The sequence below is a fragment of the Epinephelus lanceolatus genome, unplaced genomic scaffold (genome assembly GCF_041903045.1).
Source record: "Epinephelus lanceolatus isolate andai-2023 unplaced genomic scaffold, ASM4190304v1 scaffold94, whole genome shotgun sequence".
In the NCBI taxonomy this organism is placed as follows: domain Eukaryota; kingdom Metazoa; phylum Chordata; class Actinopteri; order Perciformes; family Serranidae; genus Epinephelus; species Epinephelus lanceolatus.
Window position 1 is genome coordinate 42,501 of NW_027556876.1, and position 6,600 is coordinate 49,100.

The window sequence follows — 6,600 nt, forward strand, 5'->3', positions numbered from 1 at the left end:
CCCGGGGTAAGCGGCGGGGCTCGGCTGAGTGCGAGTACCTACCAGGCTCTGGTGGAGTACCAGGGGCGCGGAGCCTCTGCCGGAGTACCAGGGGCGCGAGACTGGAGAGCTTATTTAACAAAGTGTTGGACGGTGGAAGGGCCCGGGGTAAGCGGCGGGGCTCGGCTGAGTGCGAGTACCTACCAGGCTCTGCTGGAGTACCAGGGGCGCGAGACTGGAGAGCTTATTTAACAAAGTGTTGGACGGGAGAAGGGCCCGGGGTAAGCGGCGGGGCTCGGCTGAGTGCGAGTACCTACCAGGCTCTGGTGGAGTACCAGGGGCGCGGAGCCTCTGCCGGAGTACCAGGGGCGCGAGACTGGAGAGCTTATTTAACAAAGTGTTGGACGGTGGAAGGGCCCGGGGTAAGCGGCGGGGCTCGGCTGAGTGCGAGTACCTACCAGGCTCTGCTGGAGTACCAGGGGCGCGAGACTGGAGAGCTTATTTAACAAAGTGTTGGACGGGAGAAGGGCCCGGGGTAAGCGGCGGGGCTCGGCTGAGTGCGAGTACCTACCAGGCTCTGCTGGAGTACCAGGGGCGCGGAGCCTCTGCCGGAGTACCAGGGGCGCGAGACTGGAGAGCTTATTTAACAAAGTGTTGGACGGTGGAAGGGCCCGGGGTAAGCGGCGGGGCTCGGCTGAGTGCGAGTACCTACCAGGCTCTGGTGGAGTACCAGGGGCGCGGAGCCTCTGCCGGAGTACCAGGGGCGCGAGACTGGAGAGCTTATTTAACAAAGTGTTGGACGGTGGAAGGGCCCGGGGTAAGCGGCGGGGCTCGGCTGAGTGCGAGTACCTACCAGGCTCTGCTGGAGTACCAGGGGCGCGGAGCCTCTGCTGGAGTACCAGGGGCACGGAGGCTCTGCTGGAGTACCAGGGGCACGGAGCCTCTGCTGGAGTACCAGGGGCGCGGAGGCTCTGCTGGAGTACCAGGGGCGCGGAGCCTCTGCCGGAGTACCAGGGGCTCGGAGGCTCTGCTGGAGTACCAGGGGCACGGAGCCTCTGCTGGAGTACCAGGGGCACGGAGGCTCTGCTGGAGTACCAGGGGCACGGAGCCTCTGCTGGAGTACCAGGGGCACGGAGCCTCTGCTGGAGTACCAGGGGCACGGAGGCTCTGCTGGAGTACCAGGGGCACGGAGCCTCTGCTGGAGTACCAGGGGCACGGAGCCTCTGCTGGAGTACCAGGGGCACGGAGGCTCTGCTGGAGTACCAGGGGCACGGAGCCTCTGCTAGAGTACCAGGGGCACGGAGGCTCTGCTGGAGTACCAGGGGCACGGAGCCTCTGCTAGAGTACCAGGGGCGCGAAGCTTGGTTTGGAGTACCAGGGGCGCGAAGTGCTGGGCGGTGCGGCCAAGGGGGTTTAGCCCGAGGAGGGGTGCTTAAGTGTGGGTACACAGGGGCGGCCGGTGCGCTGGGTCCCCCGGGCCGGCGGTGGCTGGCCGGAGGCTCCCCCAGAGAGGGGAGAGAAGAGGGAGGGAGGGAGGGAGACAGAGAGCTGGGTGAAGTGAGGATGGAACATGGATTAAAGTGTCCCCTAAGATCTGCCTCCAGTGCTGGGTGGAGGTGGGAGAATGAGGCCTGGGAGGTTGAGAGTCTCCCCCAGAGAGGGGAGAGAGGAGGGAGGGAGACAGAGAGCCAGAGAGCTGGGTGAAGTGAGCATGGAACACAGGGGATTAATTCCCCCTTTAATGCCTGCCTCCAGCGCTGGGTGGAGGTGGGAGAATGAGGCCTGGGACGGTGAGAGTCTCCCCCAGAGAGGGGAGAGAGGAGGGAGGGAGACAGAGAGCCAGAGAGCTGGGTGAAGTGAGCATGGAACACAGGGGATTAATTCCCCCTTTAATGCCTGCCTCCAGCGCTGGGTGGAGGTGGGAGAATGAGGCCTGGGACGGTGAGAGTCTCCCCCAGAGAGGGGAGAGAGGAGGGAGGGAGACAGAGAGCCAGAGAGCTGGGTGAAGTGAGGGTGGTACAGGGATTAAAGTGTCCCCTAAGATCTTACTCCAGTGCTGGGTGGAGGTGGGAGAATGAGGCCTGGGACGGTGAGAGTCTCCCCCAGAGAGGGGAGAGAAGAGGGAGGGAGGGAGACAGAGAGCCAGAGAGCTGGGTGAAGTGAGCATGGAACACAGGGGATTAATTCCCCCTTTAATGCCTGCCTCCAGCGCTGGGTGGAGGTGGGAGAATGAGGCCTGGGAGGTTGAGAGTCTCCCCCAGAGAGGGGAGAGAAGAGGGAGGGAGACAGAGAGCCAGGGAGCTGGGTGAAGTGAGGGTGGAACACGGGGGATTAATTCCCCCTTTAATGCCTGCCTCCAGCGCTGGGTGGAGGTGGGAGAATGAGGCCTGGGACGGTGAGAGTCTCCCCCAGAGAGGGGAGAGAAGAGGGAGGGAGACAGAGAGCCAGGGAGCTGGGTGAAGTGAGGGTGGTACAGGGATTAAAGTGTCCCCTAAGATCTGACTCCAGTGCTGGGTGGAGGTGGGAGAATGAGGCCTGGGACGGTGAGAGTCTCCCCCAGAGAGGGGAGAGAAGAGGGAGGGAGGGAGACAGAGAGCCAGAGAGCTGGGTGAAGTGAGGATGGAACACAGGGGATTAATTCCCCCTTTAATGCCTGCCTCCAGCGCTGGGTGGAGGTGGGAGAATGAGGCCTGGGACGGTGAGAGTCTCCCCCAGAGAGGGGAGAGAAGAGGGAGGGAGGGAGACAGAGAGCCAGAGAGCTGGGTGAAGTGAGCATGGAACACAGGGGATTAATTCCCCCTTTAATGCCTGCCTCCAGCGCTGGGTGGAGGTGGGAGAATGAGGCCTGGGACGGTGAGAGTCTCCCCCAGAGAGGGGAGAGAAGAGGGAGGGAGACAGAGAGCCAGAGAGCTGGGTGAAGTGAGGATGGAACACAGGGGATTAATTCCCCCTTTAATGCCTGCCTCCAGCGCTGGGTGGAGGTGGGAGAATGAGGCCTGGGACGGTGAGAGTCTCCCCCAGAGAGGGGAGAGGAGAGGGAGGGAGACAGAGAGCCAGAGAGCTGGGTGAAGTGAGCATGGAACACAGGGGATTAATTCCCCCTTTAATGCCTGCCTCCAGCGCTGGGTGGAGGTGGGAGAATGAGGCCTGGGACGGTGAGAGTCTCCCCCAGAGAGGGGAGAGAAGAGGGAGGGAGACAGCCAGCCAGAGAGCTGGGTGAAGTGAGCGTGGAACACAGGGGATTAATTCCCCCTTTAATGCCTGCCTCCAGCGCTGGGTGGAGGTGGGAGAATGAGGCCTGGGAGGTTGAGAGTCTCCCCCAGAGAGGGGAGAGAAGAGGGAGGGAGACAGCCAGCCAGAGAGCTGGGTGAAGTGAGGATGGAACACAGGAGATCAATTCCCCCTTTAATGCCTGCCTCCAGCGCTGGGTGGAGGTGGGAGAATGAGGCCTGGGACGGTGAGAGTCTCCCCCAGAGAGGGGAGAGAAGAGGGAGGGAGACAGAGAGCCAGAGAGCTGGGTGAAGTGAGGATGGAACACAGGGGATTAATTCCCCCTTTAATGCCTGCCTCCAGCGCTGGGTGGAGGTGGGAGAATGAGGCCTGGGACGGTGAGAGTCTCCCCCAGAGAGGGGAGAGAAGAGGGAGGGAGGGAGACAGAGAGCCAGAGAGCTGGGTGAAGTGAGCATGGAACACAGGGGATTAATTCCCCCTTTAATGCCTGCCTCCAGCGCTGGGTGGAGGTGGGAGAATGAGGCCTGGGAGGTTGAGAGTCTCCCCCAGAGAGGGGAGAGAAGAGGGAGGGAGACAGAGAGCCAGAGAGCTGGGTGAAGTGAGCATGGAACACAGGGGATTAATTCCCCCTTTAATGCCTGCCTCCAGCGCTGGGTGGAGGTGGGAGAATGAGGCCTGGGAGGTTGAGAGTCTCCCCCAGAGAGGGGAGAGAAGAGGGAGGGAGACAGAGAGCCAGAGAGCTGGGTGAAGTGAGGATGGAACACAGGGGATTAATTCCCCCTTTAATGCCTGCCTCCAGCGCTGGGTGGAGGTGGGAGAATGAGGCCTGGGACGGTGAGAGTCTCCCCCAGAGAGGGGAGAGAAGAGGGAGGGAGGGAGACAGAGAGCCAGAGAGCTGGGTGAAGTGAGCATGGAACACAGGGGATTAATTCCCCCTTTAATGCCTGCCTCCAGCGCTGGGTGGAGGTGGGAGAATGAGGCCTGGGACGGTGAGAGTCTCCCCCAGAGAGGGGAGAGGAGAGGGAGGGAGACAGAGAGCCAGAGAGCTGGGTGAAGTGAGGGTGGAACACAGGGGATAAATTCCCCCTTTAATGCCTGCCTCCAGTGCTGGGTGGAGGTGAGATAGGCGGAGGGCGGCGGGTCGGTCGGGGCCAGCGAGAGCCGAGCCCCGGGGGTGCCTGGCGCGAGCGGGGGCTCCGTGGGGCGCGTGGGGGCCGAGCACCGGTGGGGTCCACCCTTTGGCCGGGCCCGGGGGCCCGTGACCGGGTCGGCGGCGGCCGTTGCGGCGCTCCCCGGCCACGGGGCAGTGAAATGGACAGCCTGGCAAAGGCTGGGCGGAAACGGAGCTCATGCCCCCTTTAATGTCTGTCAAGGGTGAGGAGGGGCGGCGGGTCCGTCGGGGCCAGCGAGAGCCGAGCCCCGGGGGTGCCTGGCGCGAGCGGGGGCTCCGTGGGGCGCGTGGGGGCCGAGCACCGGTGGGGTCCACCCTTTGGCCGGGCCCGGGGGCCCGTGACCGGGTCGGCGGCGGCCGTTGCGGCGCTCCCCGGCCACGGGGCAGTGAAATGGACAGCCTGGCAAAGGCTGGGCGGAAACGGAGCTCATGCCCCCTTTAATGTCTGTCAAGGGTGAGGAGGGGCGGCGGGTCCGTCGGGGCCAGCGAGAGCCGAGCCCCGGGGGTGCCTGGCGCGAGCGGGGGCTCCGTGGGGCGCGTGGGGGCCGAGCACCGGTGGGGTCCACCCTTTGGCCGGGCCCGGGGGCCCGTGACCGGGTCGGCGGCGGCCGTTGCGGCGCTCCCCGGCCACGGGGCAGTGAAATGGACAGCCTGGCAAAGGCTGGGCGGAAACGGAGCTCATGCCCCCTTTAATGTCTGTCAAGGGTGAGGAGGGGCGGCGGGTCCGTCGGGGCCAGCGAGAGCCGAGCCCCGGGGGTGCCTGGCGCGAGCGGGGGCTCCGTGGGGCGCGTGGGGGCCGAGCACCGGTGGGGTCCACCCTTTGGCCGGGCCCGGGGGCCCGTGACCGGGTCGGCGGCGGCCGTTGCGGCGCTCCCCGGCCACGGGGCAGTGAAATGGACAGCCTGGCAAAGGCTGGGCGGAAACGGAGCTCATGCCCCCTTTAATGTCTGTCACCAGTGCTTGGCGGAGGTGCGAGAGGCGGAGATCGGAGGCTCCCAGAGAGGGGAGAGGGAAAAATGGATGAAAATAGGGTAAAACAGGAGAAAGCCTCCCTCCCTCCCTCCCTCCCTCCTCTATTTCATTTGTTTTTCTTTCCCCCAGGGCTTCATCCAGCAGGGAGGTCGGAGGCTTCCAGCCAGGCGAGAGGGAGAGATGTGAGAAAATCGGATAAAATAGAGTGAGCTTTCTCCCTCGGTTATTTCCCGTGTTTAAACCAAAGCGGCCGGAGCGGAGTACCAGGGGCGCGAGTGTGGGACGGGTGAAGTGCCCGGGGTAAGCGGCCGGAGCTCCGGCCGCTTCCCCGGCGCCTTCTCCCCGTCAAACACTTGGAAAAATCTCAGCAGCGGTGATTTCCATCCAGCAGGGAGGTCGGAGGCTTCCAGCCAGGCGAGAGGGAGAGATGTGAGAAAATCGGATGAAATAGAGTGAGCTTTCTCCCTCGGTTATTTCCCGTGTTTAAACCAAAGCGGCCGGAGCGGAGTACCAGGGGCGCGAGTGTGGGACGGGAGAAGTGCCCGGGGTAAGCGGCCGGAGCTCCGGCTGAAAAATTTCAGCAGCGGTGATTTCCAAACCTCTAAGTTTGAGACGGGGAGAAGGCGCGGGGTAAGCGGCGGAGCTCCGGCCGCTTCCCCGGCGCCTTCTCCCCGTCAAACACTTAGAAAAATTTCAGCAGCGGTGATTTCCAAACCTCTAAGTTTGAGACGGGGAGAAGGCGCGGGCGGAAGCGGGTAGAGGTCCGCCGCCTCCCCTTCTCCCTCCCGTCTGACACAGTTAGGGGCGGTTTTCCAAGCTACCCTCCGCACGATTTGAGAAACCTGGTTTTTGAAAAGTGGGACCTCCAGAGAAGCTGTCCCAGCGGCCTCCCAGCTCGTTCCCCAGGCAGGGGAGGCCCCATATCGGCCAGAGTCGGCCGTCACAACAGCCTCATGAGCTCCAGGCACAGACAGACACACACCCTGACCGATTGGCACTCGTGACCCGCCATCGGAGGGCCCCCGCCGGCCGGCCCAGCGCCGGTGTTCGGGCGGACGGTTCCTCCGGACCGCGGGTTCGCCTCTATGGCCGGGAGGAGGAGCCGGGGCTGCTCGCCCCACTCCCTCCCGGGCCGACCGCTCTGCAGCGTGACCGAGAAGCCCCGTCTGCCCCAGGTGTCCGACGACGGAGCCCGCCGCGGGGTCGGCGGTTCTCAGAACCTCCCCGCCCGCCCGCCGGTGGCGGCG